The sequence below is a fragment of the Protopterus annectens genome, chromosome 4.part0 (assembly GCF_019279795.1).
Source record: "Protopterus annectens isolate FY-2018-M chromosome 4.part0, PAN1.0, whole genome shotgun sequence".
Taxonomy (NCBI): Eukaryota; Metazoa; Chordata; order Ceratodontiformes; family Protopteridae; genus Protopterus; species Protopterus annectens.
Genome location: NC_056733.1, coordinates 1,691,495,499 through 1,691,516,105, shown reverse-complemented (window position 1 = coordinate 1,691,516,105; position 20,607 = coordinate 1,691,495,499).

The following is a 20,607-nucleotide window of genomic DNA, read 5'->3' as shown; positions in this document are numbered from 1 at the left end:
GAAAAGTGTTTATGGCACCTTGGGAAAGAGAGCCAAGTACTAGGAAACTGGATTGCCTGTGAGAGGTGGGAGGGGATTGGGCCCTGGTGGGTCTATATTATAAGAATGAAAGTGCATATGTGCGACTACATAAAAGTTGACACATAATGCATGAAAACTAAAAAGAGCGAGCAGCCACGTAAGCAAATTTTTCCCTAGGGAAAAAACTTATGCAGTCGTTCACTAAAAAAAAATATTTAACATCATAAACAGGTGGGGGGCTGCACAACCACACCCCCTAACTAAATATACCAACTCTGAGATTGCACTATAGGGAAGGAAAGGGCAATTCCATGAAGTTGGCCAACCATCTCCTTGCCCTATGACATATTCATCGAATCGCTTACATGCGATTCGATAAATATGTGTCGCTCATTCCGTATTTATTTAGAAGCATTTTCTTGCTTCTAGTGAAGACCCGCCCTGGTCGATTACCCTATGTTGGAGTCCCATTTGACCACAATCCAGCTCTGTACAGCTGGCATTTCAAATCTTCTGTCAGGTGACATTTCCTTACTGTTGAAGAAATTGTCATTATCCATGATAAGCGAAGGAGTGTATGCATCATTACAGTTAAGGACCACTTCCCTGTCTGACATTTCAATAAAAATGAGTACTAGCCCTCATGACAAGCTTTTTTTTATTCTTAGTTTTTCTTAATTTATCATTTACTTAATGTGCACCTTTTCATTACTAATTCACTAGTACTGTTGAAGTCTGTGTTGTTGGTAGTATTATTTTCTTTTATTATTTTATTTATTTATTTTGTAATGTTTTGCATTTTTTAGAGTAGTGCCTAGAAATGAGGAAGTATCCTAGGCGCATTTTTTTATACATCAACAATCTTATTCCAAACAAGATGTAAAGAAGAGCATTCTCACAAATGCAATGAACCATAAGTCATGTAGTCAACAAGTTTCCAGCACAACTCTAATGCTGACGACTTACAGATTAAATAAAAAGCAGTGGTACGCTTATTCAATAAAATACATTATAGGTATTCATCATGTGAAGGTTTTAGCCCTAGAATATTTATTACTAATGACACTGTCTATCTGAGTGCAGAAAATACCTTTTTTATAAGGTATGCATCTAAAGTACATGTAATGTTTAACATATCCAACACTGCTTATGAACCTTTTGAATTAAAAGTGACTAATGTATTCTTGCTACCAGTTTTACTGCTTTGATTTCCAGATAATTGTCACCTAAAATAGGCTGGTCTGCTTTCAAATATATTCAAGTTTTCTTTACAATAGTTATTGCCTTTTTACAAGGATGTTAAAAATTATTCTTTTATCCAATGATGCATATATAAATTTTGCTGGGTAGTATAGGCTGCATATCATACAATGTGCCATAATTTTATTACAAAGATAGTTCTGCATTTAAGACAAGACAAGTTCTGCACTAGTGACGAAAGAAAAATTCATCTGACTGCATAGATACTCTGTTAACTTGTACATTTTTGTAACAGCTTCTGGAAATCCAGTCACATCAGATGACAGAGTCTTCAGGACAGCCTTGGGGTTTCAAAATTCCTCTAACTTTGTAAATCTTATATAATTGAAAGTAAGGCATTAAACTGTTTCATGCCTTATCTTTGATAATAGTCCTTTGCTTGAACGTTTTGTTTACTACATTCTAAGCCCATATATTTCATAGACTTATTACATTTACCTTCCCAACATCTTTGCAATGTTAATTGTCAAGACATATTATATTTATAAACAATGTTTAGGTCATTTCTAAGTACCATCAATTTTTCCCAAGAAATTTGGCCATAGTCTGAACATCAGAAATTTAAAAGGTTGCATCTCACAGCTACTTAGTTAAGTCTTTAATTATTATGTGGGATAGTGAAAACATAAATAAATTGTCTTTCAGCTTTTACTGGTTAGGGGTCGCCACAGCAGTACTCCGGTCGGCTAATGATTGGCAGTGAATTTTTACAGTGCCGAGTTGCCAGCCCAATACCCAACCTTCAAAGAAGGCACACTCATTCATGCATATACCTACCTGCATGTCTTTAAACATCACTCGACTATGGGCAGAACATTCAGACTCCACACAGAAGGTGCTCCAGCTGAGAATCGAACAGAAGAACTCCTGCTGTTTGGTGACAATGCTAACCGCTGCACCACCACAGCCCCAACAAAAGCCCAAAAACCAGGGACACATTTTAAACATTGCTTGCCTTAAAAATACAGTCTTGTTTACCAACCCCTGAAATAATTTCAGAAAAGAATGCTTTATTAGCATTTGTTTGTGTTAACTGTCAGGTATTTACTTTGGTCATTACTTTATGTATTTTATTTATTCATTTGCAGACTGTTCTGAAGATCCAGACACAATTGTTTAGACATTTGCAAATATAAAATCAAAATAAAGATGTTTATTACTCTGTAGATTTGGCATAAATGCCCAAAAGAAGTGACAAAGCTTCTATTTCTACCAAATCTATAATGTTTTCCCTAAACCAACCTTTACAATAAAAATTCCTACCTGTCTTCCAACTCCATCTGGTTCCGTCTTGTCAGTGCGTGCAACCCAGTAGTGTTATTAGAAGTCATAATGTAACATCAGTAACAAAACACAAAAAGGCTCAATTCATAATCCATGCAACTATTTATTTTTTTGTAAATAAATCCTGAACTGCAACCAAATTTGGAAACAGACTTCTTTGCCTTTTAATTTAAAACACTGTTCTTTGGTTTATATATTAAATACTTAAAAATTACACAGTTTAAGAACAATACAAACATTCAACTTATTCTCACATGAAATAATTTAAAATGGCATATGGATGGCAAATTTAACTTGTGGGTTATAAAAACATGAAAATTATAACAGAAGGTCTATTGCACATTACTGGCCTGGCTGTAAAAAATATGTATGTTATCAAGTTTAGATCTATTCTGATGAAACTTTATTCTCACTTTTGTAAATTATTGGATTCTCCAGAGTTAAAACTGCTAATCTCACATTTCTATCGATAATCATTCATATATGTTAGATATTTTAATTTGTTAAAAGTTTACTTTAGATAAAGGTGGAAAATAAAAATTCCAGCAATTTTCTAATGGTTTGCCCCAGCCACTAAGCTCCATGGCAAACACAATTTAAAGATGACCCATTGTCTTACTGTATCCTAATAAACATTCTAAATAAGGAATTGGCATTAATCATTAAGGCACTTTTGTTAATAACACATTCAACAGTCTCATTCCAGCTTTTATGGGATATTCTAGCTCCAATTGCTGTTTTCTCAAATTTTAATTTCATCCACTAATGCTACTTTTTTGGTTTGTTGAAACATTCATAGCAAAAAAGATTTTATCTTATTTAAATGCATCAACATAACAGAATGAATCACATTTTAACATTTAAAAAATGTATAGTTAGAGGTAATGGATATGATGTGTTTATCAGATGACTAGTCCATTCTTTTTACATACTTTAAAAACATCTTCAACCAAAGATAGATGTATTTTTTAAACTATTGCATTAGAAAGACTGTCTCACTTTCTTTTTTAATTTTGTGCACAGTATTATGTAGTTCAAGAAGAACTGTCTCAACATTTTGAGTATCAAAGTAAACTAAATTCTTCCATTCAATCCAAAACTAGGCATTATAAAACAATATAAATACATATGACTGCAGATCATACTAAAGCACAGTCCCAATGAAAGAATGAATGAACTTTCATAAACAAAGAAACTGTGCAGTGCTAAGAGAAAAGTGCATTTATTCAGATAATGAACCAATGGACTCCCTACTGAAAGGTTGGCATTCAAAAGTCAGAGTGCTGAAAAAAAAAAAAAGACTGAAAAAATGAGGAGAAGACCAAATCTCAAAAATCACTCTTCTCCTTAAAACATTTTTGCAGGGGGTATCAAGCCCCCTACACTCCTCATCTGGTCTGCAAGCCCTCCACCACTCTCCCCAAACGTATATATATATATCTTGTACTTCATATATGAAAGTCTGATTGTTCGGTCATTCAGTCTACATGTTTCATGACTTGCTCTTGTGGATCCCGTTATTTCACATGGTTACCCAACCAATGTTTATTTGTATAAAAACACATTTCACTTAACTGATACACTTTTTTTGTTTATTTAAAAATCATAAAATGATGGTCTATCTGTTTCATCTACCTTTTTATTACTTAGCCAACATACTAACACTAATCCTGCCCTAAGACTATCACACCTACTTCGTATTTCTAGTGCTAGTTACACTGTTGCAAAAGCACACACTCCAAATAATACAAAATTTGTCTAGTGAATAAATATGATGGAGATATAGCATGTGTGCTCTAATCTCAGTGGGCAGAAGCCATAAATAGACAAAGTATTTTGCTAACCCCCCCCCTAACAAATCCTTAGTTACGTCCTTATTAACATGCCCCCCCAGATAGACATCCATGATATTCGGGACACAAATGGTTTGGGGTGCACGGCTAGGCTTGTAAGGGCCCTAGTGGTTATTAGCCTAGTAAGAAACTATGAACCTATTTAAACTGCACTGAGATGCAAAACCAGACATGATATACAACTTCCTGTGGTTAACTCATTAGCATTAAAAGTATATTCACTGTGTGTAAACGTATGGGTATCTTAAGGCTATAGATATGTATGTATAGTGATGAAACAAGTTTTGCTGTCTTTTTAATTAGCAGAATCACCCTCTACTGCATCACACTACATAAACAGCATATATAAAGAGTACCAGCCAGAGAGACTGAAACAAAGTTAAGAAAAGCCTCTAATTGGAAAACCCCAGGCCCAGATGCAGTACCTAATTGTTGGCTGAAAGTATTAACATCTTTAAACAAAGATTTAGCCATGAGTAAGAAGTATTTATATGCACACCCCAAACAGACACCAACCTGGTTAACAACAGGAAAAACAATGCTCCTACTTAAGAGTGAACCTGCAAGCTACCCTAAAAATTATAGACCAATAACCTGCCTTCCAACAACGTATAAACTATACAAGGGAATTGATGCTGACAGAGTTTATAGTCATTTAGAAGAAAACTCAATTATGGCAGTAGAACAAAAGGGCAATAAAAGAAAGTCAAATGGAGAAAAGGATCATCTGTTGTTAAATTAAGTCATAGTAGAGAACTGTAAAAAGGGGAAGAATCTAAGTATGGCATAGATTGAGTACAAAAAAGCATTTGATAGTATCCCACATTCATGGATAAAAGAGTGCTTAGAAATGTATAAGATATACCCTTCCCTGATTGACTACATTACAGTGACCATGAAACAGTGGCCGACCATTTTGCAATTAAGCCATGACAAAGGACAAATTATTATCTCAGGGATAAAAATTTAAAGGGGGAATATTCCAGGGTGGCTCTCTGTGACCGCTGCCATTCTGCCTTGCCCTTAACCCACTAAGCTGTCTACTCAACAGCTTAGGGCATGGCTAAAATCTGGCTCCTTGAAAATACAAGGTGTAAAGACTTCTCATCTTCTCTTTGTCGATGATTTAAAACTGTAGAGCTCATCAAATGAGGAAATGAAAGCACAACTGCAAGTTGTCAAAACTTTTTCAGATGATATAAGAATGTCATTTGGTCTTGATAAATGTGCAAAAGCAACCTTTAAAGCAGGAAGGAACACAATTCAAGCTATAAACCAATTTGCTCTTCCTGTCCTAACTTACAGTTTTGGAGTGAATGACTGGCCCCAAAATGTGTTGGATAGAGTAGATAGGAAAACAAGAAGAATGCTTCATGCTCACCAAATGATTTTTAAAAATCTGTGCATAACATGATTATATATTCCCCATTCCGAAGGAGGGATGGGCCTCATTGAAATTGATTATATGTATAGATCTGCTGTTGTGGGACTCCATACATATCTGTTGACGTTAGAAGACCCAAATGTAGTGAAAGTTTTGAAACATGAGAATAAATCTAAGATGACTTCTCTGCTTAATTCAGCAGAAGCATATCGGCATCAAGTAGGAATGGAAATTAAACCAGAAGTGGATAAAAATCAGGCAGCAACTGAATGTGCCAAAAAACAAAAGAAAGAATATAAGGAGAAGGACCAGATGAGAATGCAAAAAATGTGGAAAAAGGATAAATATAGTTGCAAGTGTAGAAAACTTCTGGAAGAACCTCATGTTGATCAGGACAAATGCAGGAATGGTTAAGGAGAGGGGAATTCAAACCAAGAGATGAAAGGTTAATATTGGCAGCCTAAGATAGTGGGCTACATACACATTGATTTACAAAGTCCATTGGACATGTAGGAGAAACAGACAAATGCAGGTTTTGTAAAACTGAACTGGAAACAGTTGCACACCTCGCTGCAGGTTGTGACATACTAATGGCAGAAGGACTGCATACTGAAAGGCATAATAATGCGACAATACTGTTGCACTGGGGATTGTGCAAACATTGTGGTGCTGAAGTGGCTGAAAAACACTGGACACATGAGACACAAAGCATCACAGAAAATGAAGAAGTCTACATCACTTGAGATCATCCATTACCAACAGTTCAAATATAGATGCTAGAAAACTGGATATAATGCTCCAAGAAAAGAAGACATGAGTAGCATTGATCATTGAAATTGCCACACCCTGTGACTACAGTGTCTTGCATACAGAGAGACAAAAAGTCATAAAATATCAGGTTCTGCAGGCAGAAACAAGAGCAATGTGGAAGACAGATACCCAGACAATTCCAATAGTAGTAGGAGCAACGGGTTTTATAAAAAATAATTTACAGTCATATTTAGATATATTACCAATATGGGTCTATATTATCTAATCAAAGAGGCATAACAGTGAATGCCTCTTCATCGACTCCTAAAGAGCGATCCGCCAATTTACGCGAACAGCCAAATCAGCAATTTTTTTCCTAGGCAAAAAATCACTGATCTTTTCCTAGGGAAAAATATCACTGATCGGGCCAAAAATGTAACATCACTAACAACACCTCAAAGTGAGGGGCTTTGCCCCCACACCCCCAATGTGGAGGGCTTTGCCCCCATACCCCCCTAACTAAATATACCAACTCTGAGATTGTACTACAGTGGGGAAAGGGGCAAATCCACGCTGATTTGTCCATTCACATAACTGCCCTTCACTCTTTAAGGGTTGATGAAGAGTCATTTGCTGTAATGCCTATTCGATTAGATAATATAGACCCATCAATACATGTAACTCCATGTGAACTGCAGAAGGAGTCATTACTGGGCACATTGTGGGTGCTGCTAAGAGCATTACTGGCTGACATCAAAGACTGAAACAATACTAATTTCATGAACTTTAATCAAACTTTTATTTATTTTACATTTGTTAACCGGGGGTGTCTGACTGAGCCAAAAAGGCCCTTTTTCAGCAGAGGCCCGGGGAGAAAAGCTCCACAAAGAAAAAATACAGACACATTTAGTTATTTAGACATGATCAGTATACATACAAATTACAAGAGACATGTTTTACAGTGGTATGCTGCACATAAACAGTTACAGTGGAGAGAACAAACAAAAAAATATTAATTTTAAAAATAAAGGTAATTAATAGATTTGTGGTGTACAGCTGAAATTTGGAACATAGGTAGAATACATACATAGTACACAGGTACAGTACATACATTGTAGATTAGCCAGTGTTTCTGAGTAAGAATGAAAACTATTATCAAGTGATCTATATTTAGTATGTATATGTTATCCACTTTCACTATCCTGGGGAGCAATCATGGCACTGCCAACTTTGCTTGAGATGTTGCCTGATGAGGTCTTTAAAGGAGGCTTTGGATGATGTGTTTTGAATGCTAGTAGGGACAGAGTTCCATTTTTTAGCCACTTAACTACTATATAGTGCATCTCCAAAGCTATTGTAGCTGTTGGTGACTTCTAGTAGTAGTTTGCTTGATGATCTAAGAGGCCTTTTGGCTGAGTGATGTTGTACTAGGTTTTTGAGGGCAGGACACTTATTGGGGAGGTAATAGAATGACAGAGGCAGAGCTGAATGTAGGTTAGGAGTTTGGGCAGTTCAAGCCAGTGGAGCTGTCTCAAAGCAGTACAGTGATGAGTTCTATATGAGCAATTTGCAGCAAAGTGGGCAATTCTGTTATAGCAGGCTTCCATTTTGCTTAGTTCAGTTTTGTTGACTGATGCATAGAGTAGGGTGGACAGAAGCTGGGAGCGAGCAATGGCTGATCTTGTGTTGTTGATAAGAAATGGTTTGATATGGTAGAGTGACCCCAGTTTGGCATGTACTTTTTTAATAGTTAAGTTGAGATGACTATCAAATTTTAGGTGGGAGTCTATGGTTATTCCCAATAGCTTAGCCTGTGCCACTGGAGCAATTGGAGTAGCATTTGTGGAGTAGATAGTGAATTGACTGTTAGTGTTTTTGTTAGAACTGGTTATAATCATAAGCTGAGTTTTCTTTGGATTGAGGATAAGTTGGGCTTTGGTAAGGTAGTTTTCAATGTCAGAGAATGCTAGTTGAGTTGTTTGCAGGAGGGTGGGAATGTTTTGTGCAGCACAGATTAAGGTAGTGCCATCTGCATACTGAATTATAGATGCATGCTGTGTGGAGGTATGGAACTCATTTGTGAAGACTGTAAATAGTAGTTGTCCTAAGATAGAACCCTGTGGGACTCCTATAGTTATGGGCAGCTGAGGAGAGAGAGAATTTTCCCATTTCACAGCTTGGTACCTGTCAGTTAAGTAGCTTTGGAACCAGGTAAGAGTGGAATTTGATAGATGATATTGGTTTAGTTTGTTAAGTAGGATTTGGTGTGAGACTGTGTCAAATGCTTTGGACATATCCAAAATAAGAGTTGACACTTGCAGGCCTTTATTTTTGAGACGGTTTACTGTGTCTGTGAAGCAGAGGAGGGCTGTAGTGGTACTATGGGCAGGTCTGAAACCATGCTGAGTAGATGACAGGATGTTGCTGTCTAGGAGATAGTTTAGCATCTGGGTATGGATGCATGTTTCTAGGATTTTGGCCAGGGGGGAAGAGTAAAGCAATGGGTCTGTAGTTATTAAGTTCAGTGGAGGTCCCGCCTTTATGTATGGGTGTAATATAGGATATTTTCCAGAGTTTGGGCACATAGTTTTCAACAATTGATCTGTTTATGAGAGTGGAGACTGGGATAGCAATAGCATCTGCTGTGAGTTTCAAGAAATAGCTAGGGAGTAGGTCGGCTGCTGTTGATGAGGTTTTTAGTTTGGAGAGCATGCTATTGATTGAAGTGGTGGAAACTGTTTTGAGGGTAAAGCTTGTATTAGTGTTATTTGGGTTGGGGGGTAGTGAGGAAGGAACTGTCCTGTGATACTAAGGATTGAATTGAGTTCACAAAGTGGGAGTGGAATTGTGTTTCAATGGGAACTTTAGTGCCAGGGGAGGTTGGTTTGGGGGTAGCCTTTTGGGTGGATTTTAGTAGCTGGTTTACATTTTTCCAAATTTTTGTGGGTTGTGTTGGTATTTAGTTTGTAATGTAGTGTAGTAGGATTTTTTTGTCCAGCCTAATGCATTTTTTGCACGGTTGCGCAGTTCTTGGTACTTAGACTTTGACATAGGAATGGGGTCCATTCCTGTCATGGTATTAGAAACCTAAATGACTTTGGAGAAATTAAAAAGAACAAAACCATATGTAAAGAATTTAAGCATTTCATAATGTCCACACTTTTATTTAAGATTCCCCTTTACTAAAACACTGTAATTTTGTTCTCTCTGTTGGTCAGCAATATTTTCAAATTCAGAATTTCAATCTGTATCTGTATGCCAACTATATGGATCAACATAAGCTGACATTCTCAGATTTTGGGTATGTATCCTAAGTGGATTTCAAATCCACTGTTGCATAGTCTACAACTACAGCAGAAAAGACATGCCACTTATAAAAAGCATAGTCCATACAAAATGCATAGTCTTCCACAATCCATAATTTACTTAAATACATGATTATATACATTTAGGCCTCTTCACATTTAGATTATATTTTTCATTAATCTGCAATATATCATGACAACAAAAATAAGTATTCATACGTTAATTATTGGAAGTATAATAGTATTTCCCATTATTAATTTACCAAAAAAAAAACAATTGTTTAAAAAATATCTCATTATACCACTGCTCCCTCATGGAGGAATGGATAAAATGAATTTAAGTTCCAACAAATGACATTATCTACATACACACACACACACACACACACACACACACACACACACACACACACACACACACACACACACACACACACACACACACACACACAACACACACACACACATACACACACACACATTATTTAAATTGTTTCCTGGCACAAAGCTTAGATGTATAATGTGTATTGTGTTGTTAGAACTTGGGGATTATCTATTTCATGGGTGAACGGTGTTGGTCTGCTTATAGACTGAGATGGATTTTTTTATTTTGGTAAATTTGTAAACCTGATAATCTAATAGCAAAAAAAGATTAGTTCTCATTATTCTCCCAATTCCATTTCATATCAACGAGAACTAAATATGATTGTTATGCCCTGATAATGGTGCAAATCAAATTAATCACAAGAAAATTAAAATCTACTACCCCCCCACCCCCCACCAAATTAAGAAGATTGCTACAACTACATCATTATGCCTATCATATCCATTTTGCACTATTCAGATAATAGTCATCTCTGGAGTACAAAACTTTGAGGAGCTAACTTAACCCTGTTTAACTAAAAAAGAGTGCGACACAATTTTGGGATATCAAAATAATAATAATAATAATTAAAAAAACTATGGCAAGCAAAGAAATGTAATCAAGTTGTTTAGCACTTTTGTTCCACATATTAATAATGGAACATCATCAGAACACACTACAATTATGTAGCTTCCCCTCTTATAAACAAAGTTCAACGTTCAAATTTAAGTAAACAAAAATGTGATTACATACACATTAAAAAACAACCATCTTTAAAAAACACTATTAAACAATTTTAAACCATTTTAAACCACTGCATCAACACAGAGCCTTGTTTAAAAATGTGTCACCTGGATTCCCAAACCTCTAGCTTGTTTTTGTAACCTTCAACTTGATAGCAAGATAGTTCATGATTTATTACACTAAAATAAAATGTATTCTTTTTTAAGTCAAGGAATGTTTGCCTAAAGCATTTTTCAGATACTTATTTTTCAAAGCTTTCAAATGTTCTTTAATTCTATTCTGAAGTTTCCATGTAGTCATCCCCACATAGAAACTCTCACCTTGTTCAGAAAGGAATATATAAACTACACCGAAGTAATTGCAGTTGTAATACCTATCTGTGGAGATTGTCTGTGCTACATGTGGCAATGAAAGATAAGCTCCAGTTAAAATGAACTTTATTTTACATTGTCCGTATTTATGTATTTCATTTGGTTTATCACAAGTAATCAAAAATACTACAGTTTCATTCCTTTCTAACATACTTTCTAAATTCCTTTATTTTTTTGTATGTAAACATGGGTCCTTCCACCACTATCTTAAATATATATTCCCTTTAAGAATTTTGCAATTATTAGTTATAACTTTTTCAATGCTAGAGGTCATATTCCCAAAATTAACTGTGGACAGTGTAGCACAGCGAAGGAAGACTTCAGCTCATCAGCTGTGGATATGATTTCAGAAGGTACACTAGAAGCAGTCTGAGTACTTAGAGTGCTTAAATATTCAGCATAGGATAATTATGGATTCTGTACATGCCTGGTAAATTCCAACAGACACTGTGCATGCTCAACATATCTTAAAACTTTGTTTCCAAATTCCTTGGTGAATGCCATACTGCAGTGTTAGAAATGGAAGCTATTCCAAAGAATCCTTCAGAATCCATAATAATACTGACCAAAAAAAAGTGCTGCCTGCACTGAATGAACTGCAACAGGCAATGATACTTCAGGCTACGAAGGAGGATGTGGCTGTGCTTTCTAGAAAGCAGCCAGCTAGACAGAGAGCAAGGCTGTAATGAAGCCAGCTGTCAGATCAACAAATCATTGACAAGTCCTGCCTAAATAGACAGCTGGTGCAAGCTATATGCAACATGCATGCCTGACACATATCTCTGTGAATATTGTGTGGCAACTTCATTCCTCTCGAAACAAAAGCGTCTCTGAGCCTAGGTCTACTGGCATCTAGGACATTCCAAAGACACATGAAGAATGCTCTAGAAGTGTTATAGACAGCTGGCAGTTGAATCCTGTCAGAATTCCTGGCAGCAATGTGTAACAAGGTAGAAAAATACATACAGTTTCCATCTACCCCCCCATGGACCAGAGAACTATTATGCACTACTTCAATAAACTCACAAATTTCACACAAGGTCTATATTACAGCATCAAAGTTTTAAAACTTCGAATGTTATAATATTGAACCCTTTAGAGTGAAAGCTGACAACAGCGAAGCCTCTGAACATCAAAATTTTGCCTAGGGTAAGATTTCGGTGGTCCGTTCTGTGGCTTCACTATTTACAGCACTGTGGTGCAATGGTTATGGACCGGGTTTAGGGAAGTGAGTGAACGGAGGTTAAGGATTGGGTTCTCGTAAGTGTGGTGCAATGGTTACGGACCGGGTTAAGGTAAGTGAGCGAACGGACTGGAGTAAGGTGAGTGTGTGGTAGTTAGGGACTTTAGGGTTAGGGCGCGGGTGAGGTGAGTGTGCAGTAGTGACAGACTTTAGGGTTAGGGTTGGGTTAAGTTTGTTAGGGTTAGGGTACGGGTGAGGTGAGTGTGCGATAGTGACAGACTGTAGGGTTAGGGGCAGGTTAAGTGAGTTAGGGTTAGGGCACGGGTGAGGTGAGTGTGTGTGAGAGTTACGGACCTTAGGGTTAGGGTTTGGGTTAAGGTAAGTGGATAGATAGTAGTGTATGTACAGTTTAGTGTAGGGTTAGATGTAGGATTTTAAGTGTATGTTTGTGGATTGCAGTTGTTTTGGTGTGCTTGTGTTGTGTGTGTGTATGTTTCTTGGAACAGCGATTTTTTTCCCTGGGAAAAAATTCGCTGTTCTGAGTGTTTGATGTTATGATTGTTTGACTGAAATGGGTCGATATTATAACATTTGAAATTTTGAGCATTCAGTGTTATAATATAGACCCTTCCCACATGTACTTGGTGAAATATACTGCTCTCGCATTCCTATTAAGACCCCATGTGCATCTAGAACGATATAGATACATCAACAGAGATGGGTGACCATCCCTGAACTGCCAGGTTGTTTGCACAACAGATGTCAGCATAACAAACATTATGGAATCACACCCTGTAAGTGTCCATGATGCTGCCATATGGAGGGAAATTGGTTGCATTCCAGCAAGGTGAAATACCTGAGGCAATACAACTGGTAAGTACAGCGACAAATCCAGATGTAAGCTAAGGACATCCCTCTCAATGTTATGCATGACAACAACATATGTGTTCACTGTCCACAACAGGTGACTGTTGTTATCCACTCGAGGCTAAAGACCTGTTGAGTGAACCATCAGTCCTGCAGTGGAAGTCTACAATATAGCACACACAATAACATGAAATACCATTGAGAGCGAGTTTAGTGTACTGAAAGATAACTTCAGATATCTGAATACATCCAGGGGTACACTGCAATACATGCCGGAAAAGGCAGCATAGATGATAACTGTGCACACTATGCTATGCAATATGCTAACAACAGCACATGGTGGGATTCCAGCTGCAGGTGTGGCTGAACTAACCCAAGAACCCCAGATATCTGAAGATGACATTCCATAGCTATCAAAGGAGGAGCAGGAAGACACAAGGGGCAGAAGAAACAGGAGTGGGCAATGATGGGTGTGACCAGAAGTCCAGGCCCAAGAAAAATGGCAGAGTCTGGTACACACCTTTGAGTCATGACAAGCCATACATACAGAAGTACACATATTAAACATTGATGTTCATGTGTTGCCCCATCACAGCAGCACAGATTGCATCTAATGGCAATTACCCAGTAGATGCACACACAGTGAACATCAGACATAACAATGGAATTCTAACATATAACAGAATGAACATATATAAATCTATCACAACATGGATCATCCGCTCAGGCCACAAGTGACACAGGTTTGTATACGGACTCATAGTGGTATATGTGTGTATGGCAGACAACAAGGGACATACATCTGTGAAACACATTCTTATCTGTCCACTGTCAAAAGAAACAGGAAACCAACTCTGGACATAATGCAGAACTGTTGTCAATAAAACAAGTAATATATATCAATGTAAAGTATTGATGAACTGTAATGTACTAAATTAAGTCACCTATGGTTAGTACAAATGTCAGAATCCTGTGGCATCAGACTTTACAAGGACCACAGACAGATGATATTGTCTGTGGACTGCACAACAATTATCATCGCCATGGTGTGAGACTGACATTACTGGACAAAGGGGATCAACTGTCAGTGTTACTCTAATGCAGTCTAAGACACCCATACTGACAACTCATACAGCAGTCTAGTCTGCCCCTACCATAGGATGAAGATAGCATGTGGAGACACACTGTGGGAAGGAGCATGAGTGTGAGTTGACTATCTGATCATGAAAGCCAAGACCACATTGGATGGGCCAGCAGAAGAAGTATGTGCACATTGCAGCATAGACATTGATGCTCAGTGGGCAAGGTTTGGTCTGCTAAGAGGGGGCCTGCCTCTCCCATGTGGCAATTGGCTAAGCACAATCAGGGCACACAGAACCCTACTCATACTACAGCACTTCTGTAGAACTGTCATACCAGGGATTCAATGGACCATGCCACATATAACATGCTTTTATTCTGTGAAGCCAATGATGCTATGACCTCACCATGTCTGCGATTCTGTCTTTCATGCAACACACCAGCTGTTGTGTAACATGATCTATGCCTTGAGCAAGGGAATGGATGTCAGATATATGATGTTGCTGGGAATGTTCATTTGCTTGTAGGAGTAGGCAGACACCCGCTTGCACATGTCCATGCATACCAGATACATGCCAATGTCTACTAGGATGGGTAGTATTGATGTGTCATGGGGGTGTGTCAACATCACCAGCCGACACAAATTGGAACTGAGGTCCTCAGGCCTCATTGTGTCCACTATCTGATGTCCACTCATTATTAGAATGCCTGGACAAGTTTTCCTTAACATTTGAGGCTACCACTGCATCCACATGACTGTCACTATTTTAGTAGACTATATCATCAAGGTTGTTTCTTGGGGCTATGCTACCATACTGAGACATATCAGATCCCACACTGTGATCAGTGGATGGGCTAATGGAGGATAAAGGCAGAGGACATTCTAAAAGAGGAAACAGATGAATCAGGTCAGGAAAATGTACTCTCATCACATGCCACATATCATTAATGATATATGCCGCATATATCTGACTATGATGTTACCGATAATAATGACTTACAAGGAGGTCTTGTCTGTGTATGGACCACAGCACATATATGACAAGGAGTTGACAATTATGTTACATATGCAACATACATGACATGTGTGAGGAATACAAATATAACATACACTTGAAATTTCCTTCTGGGATGCCGTTGCTGGAGAAGAGGGATGAAATGCAACAGTTGCAGGGAAATAAAGTCATAAACACAGCATCTTAAATCATATCCTTGTCAGCATGGACCATTCCATACTGCAGTAACACATACACATACTAGTTGTTTGTAGCTGAGATGCTCATGGGGCTGTCCTATGAATGGGGTAGAAGAATGCAGTCTTAATGCAGGATAACAACAAAAATAACAGCAATGGCATGTATGAAAGAGAAGTAATAGCATACAAGTGACATCCTCCCAGTGTGGTGAGCTTGTGTGTTGCAATGCAGATAATGCAGAGGGAAGGTACAGGCAAAGCAAACAGAGTCATCTATGCCCAAAATGGCATAGTCACACAATAACATATACAGCACAGTAACAGGGTCTACTGATACTCACATGATGTATGTTGCACCTGTTAGCCAGATGTCCCTGTGTAGAATAGAAAAACAGCAACATTAATTTCATACAAGAGAGGTCTGCTACACATTGCTGCAGCCTATGAACAAGTTGGGGAGCCATACATGGTCTGTCTTTAGGTGCACATGCATGGCTTGTATCCCATAAGATGTACATGTATTTTACAATTTGTGGGAAATATCAATATGACAGTAAACAGCACTGGCATGACAGAAGGCTGAGGCAATTACAGGTTATAGTCACAGTAACAGTATATGTCATGTCCTGCTGTTTTTGCAAAAATGAATAGACATGTGCAAGTGAATGCAGAGGCGATTACATATGTTGATTGCAGTGTTATATTTGTACTGCAGTTGCATGGCTACATGTCATTACACTTAAGTTGATCATCATTACCCTGAATGGACACATGTGCGATGCAGTTCTTCTGCTGCAACACAAAAATAATAATGGATGAATATGCATGAAACAGCAATATGTACTGGTTTACTCTATATGCATCAATGTTATGCAAAATAACATATACATGTGGAACTGGAACATCTGTTTCTATCCCACCTCTGGGTATGCAGTGCTCCTCACTCACCATATGCAGTAATTCAAGAAACTGTGTGATCTCATCACAGGGTGTCAATGGTGGGCCACCATCAGTGGCATTTCTTGACATCTCATATTGGTGTACCCTGTTGGCTGCATGAAGGATCATGTCAGAGCACCATCAGTGATAGGCCCCCCCAGGATTTATTGTGATCTTAATCATGTTGGTGAAGTCAGTCCAAACTTCATTCCTCTATACTGTATTTCCTGCCCATGCAAGGAGTCTCTGTCAATGTTGCTGCAGAGCATTTATTATAATTTAATTTGCCAATGGGAAGAAATTGTCGACCCTATGTCTGTTTGCCATCTGAAAGACAGTTATAGGCACATGGTCAAATCTATGTGCAGGCTCACATATGTAGATGATTATATAGATAGCTTATGCCAGTTTAAGCCCACTGCAGTCCAGTGCAATGCAAAATTCTAGGAAATAGTCTCTGTGCCATATAGTACTATGACATATAAAACCATATGTGATATGAAAACAATGCATGAATACATAACACTGTAACAACAACATAAGTTGTGATATGTGTAGAAGCTGTCTGTAGGATCTGAACCCCTTACAGTTGATATCACAGTAATGTAGATCCAAACACAAAAGCACTGTTCCACATGAGCCACACACTCTGCATGCATTTCACATTAATATACTACATATAACATATGTGTACAACAGAAATGTGTGATGGCTGTAGTGTAATGCAATTTGAGCCTAAACAGACAACACTATAAAAAAAATCAGTTGTATGAAATGTTACACATGATGAGCTTATATCAACACAATCACTACTGAGCAGTGAATGCCATCCACATTAGCAGAGAGCATCAGAAAAATGTCAATTGAACACGTTACGGAAAGCATCAGAAAACCTCTGTATCTGTAAACAGGCCAGAGACTGTACATGATAAGCAGACATTAACATGGATCCTTTTTGTATTAATAGTTATAATACTTGTTTTAAGAAGCATCAATGAATAAATATCAATAACAGCAATTCAAATACATACTACATAGCAACATATAGATAATGTTGGAATTTTTATCTTTCTGTACATATGCAACAGAGTCTATCAAGCCACCAGCAATATATATGGAAAATATGTGCATACTTCTTCATGTACAGTTCAGTTGTGCTATTTAAATCTGTCTGTACAACTGCACATATGAAAATACAGCATGTTGCTGATACAGATTTAACCACCTATATGCATACAGGTCAATCCCACATTCCTATAGTAAGTCCCAAACATTTTTCACAATGCACACATTTTTCCAAAAATGCACCAATCTAACATACATGCATACTTTGATAATGAGTAATGTTCACATAGATCTATAAGGAGATAAACATTTCACAACACAGCAGTGTTAGCAGGTGCAAAATTACCTTTGCAGCTATGTATGAGTCAGATATAACTGAAAGCAAGGCAATCTATGTGCATACATCTTTTAAGTCCCATTTGTGCCATACATAATTAATAAGTGTCATTAAAATTCAAGGTCTTGGAATCCCATTTGTACACATCCGCATAAATTCTTGAAAGTGGACACATTAACCAATATCATGGCACAATGGGAAGGTGATCTTCACAAATACTTAATAGGTATCATTAAACAGGGCCATATGTAGTATGTGCCAGTAATCTTCCAATGATCTGATAACATGCCATAAGTGACAGTTTTCAATACTGATTTTGATACATTTGCAGACCACCCCATTGATAATTGCGAACTGAGTGAGACCTCAGTGGGCAATTTATTGAACTGTGACTTATTTAACTCATCTACATTATCATCAAAATGGCTACTTCCAGGAGGCTTTGACATGTCAGGTGTCCAATTAGACTGAAGAGGAGACCAACCAAATGCTGACCATGTTTGCTGGAGTGAAGTATCACATAAGAGACAGACCATGGAACTTCCCAATGATTGATATTTGGATCCCGATTATGAAGGAGCATCAGTTTTGTATGGGAATCTACAGGACTGGCATACAGGTTCACCACTGCCATGATGATCTGCATTAAAGGTATTGAGAAGAGCTTCACTGGAGGCTCGCCATGGGTCAGAGACAGCAGGTGGATATCAACAGTAAGTGCTACAATCCTACGTATGCCTTGATATTCCTAAGGAATTCGGATATATATAGCGGTATCCCAGATATATCAGGTACATGCCTTTTAAAATCATTAAATAACTATTCTGCCAGTTGGCTCATCTGTGCAATTAAGAAGGGAAAGTGACTGTTCTCCCTGTAATTATGGGATCTAGTCCCATGGGGTTTATTTGTTTAATAATGTTTATCACTTGATAATATTGAAAACTGTAAATGTATCTGTTTTCTAACATGTAAGGACATCATTTCACACATCTAGTATGGCCGTGTGCCATTGATGCCTATACCACCTAGGCTGCTGATGATTACGCATTCCTCTGTTACCCATCATACTTCAACAGCAACACCTTGTCGATGCATCTATGTGGGGTTACTAGCTCATAAATGTGTTAGTCCATTCCGTTGTACAAAGTGAAAATTATTATTAAGGTGCCAGTTGTTTAACACAAGACCAATGCATACCCAACTGTCCTGACAGATCTTCTACATACTAAAACTTGATATTTATCAGTTCTGTGGAGCATGATGGCCTATAGAATTTATGTGTTGGATGTTTCCATATTCATCCATTATCTACAGGAATTTGGATAAACACATGCAATATTAGTTTATTAAGATAGAAAAGTGTGATGGTTGTTAGTTCAGCCTGTAAAGCAACAGGCCAACAAGTATATATCTTTGCTAAGCATGGGTTCAAATACACATAGGGGAGAGATCTCGCTATATTCTGATCGTTGTGCCTTTCAAACATTTTCAGAAGTGCTGCTCTACATACCTGCTTATTGTTATTAACAATTATTTTGAGCATTCTTATGACTAACTTGATTATTCATTGGATTTCTAAGAATATCTCTGTAATCTATAAAGTTCTGGCCACAACACCTCTTTTACTACACTGTTATGTGTAAAGCTTAGATGAGACTGGTACATTTAAGCAAAAAAAATTTTGTGGAATATGTTAACATTTACAACTTTAAATGCAGGTATAACTGTGTCATCAACAGCCTTCTCACCCTTATATTTGGAGGGAGTGAGATGCTTATACATACATTTGGACTGGAGAACAGGGAAATACCCTGACATAATGGATAATTTGGAGTTATAATTTTACTTTGTCAATAAATATTTGTACATGTTTTATGTCCTTCTACATAAAATACATGAATGTGTCCATGATGTACAGTACTTTGTAGCTGTCTGTTAACAGGAGTTTTGTGTTACATGCCAGTGTTCCACTCTCTGAGGAATGAAAGTTTACAGTTGTGGTTTTCTGCTCTAACTACTGCACTCATGCTTGCAAATTTATTTTCATAAATGTGCAGGATGTTATACTTTTTGTAAAGTATAAGCCAGAATCCCTAGTAATACTTCATCCCTGCACATTCATACCTCCAATTCTTTTCACTGCATTCCCACCATATGATCTCATGCAAGATGAACTAGTTACGCAGGTGTCATGATAAGAGTGTTGACATAGATTAGAGCTGCAGATTTGAGCCTCAAGTTCTCCTGTCTGTGCTCAGTTCTGTTCCAATATGTAAAAGACTGCATATGCAACATTCTAAACTGTGTATGGTGATTCTGTGATGTGCTTTAATTAGGAGAACCTGATCTGAGCAATGTATATCAGCGTTATTTTATACCTACATCATTCATACATGCTATTTACTTTTTGCAGGTGATGAGGACCTTAATCATAATCTTGTCCTCTGCATCAAGGGGATGCATTGGCTTGAGAAGCAGTGCAGGTATATGAGGTATGTTGATTACTTTCTCTGTTTTTGTAAATAAAATAGATGTCATCATTGTTACAGACTAGTACTTTTGACATCACCATGTATGCAAATTATGATGCAGGAATACCCAT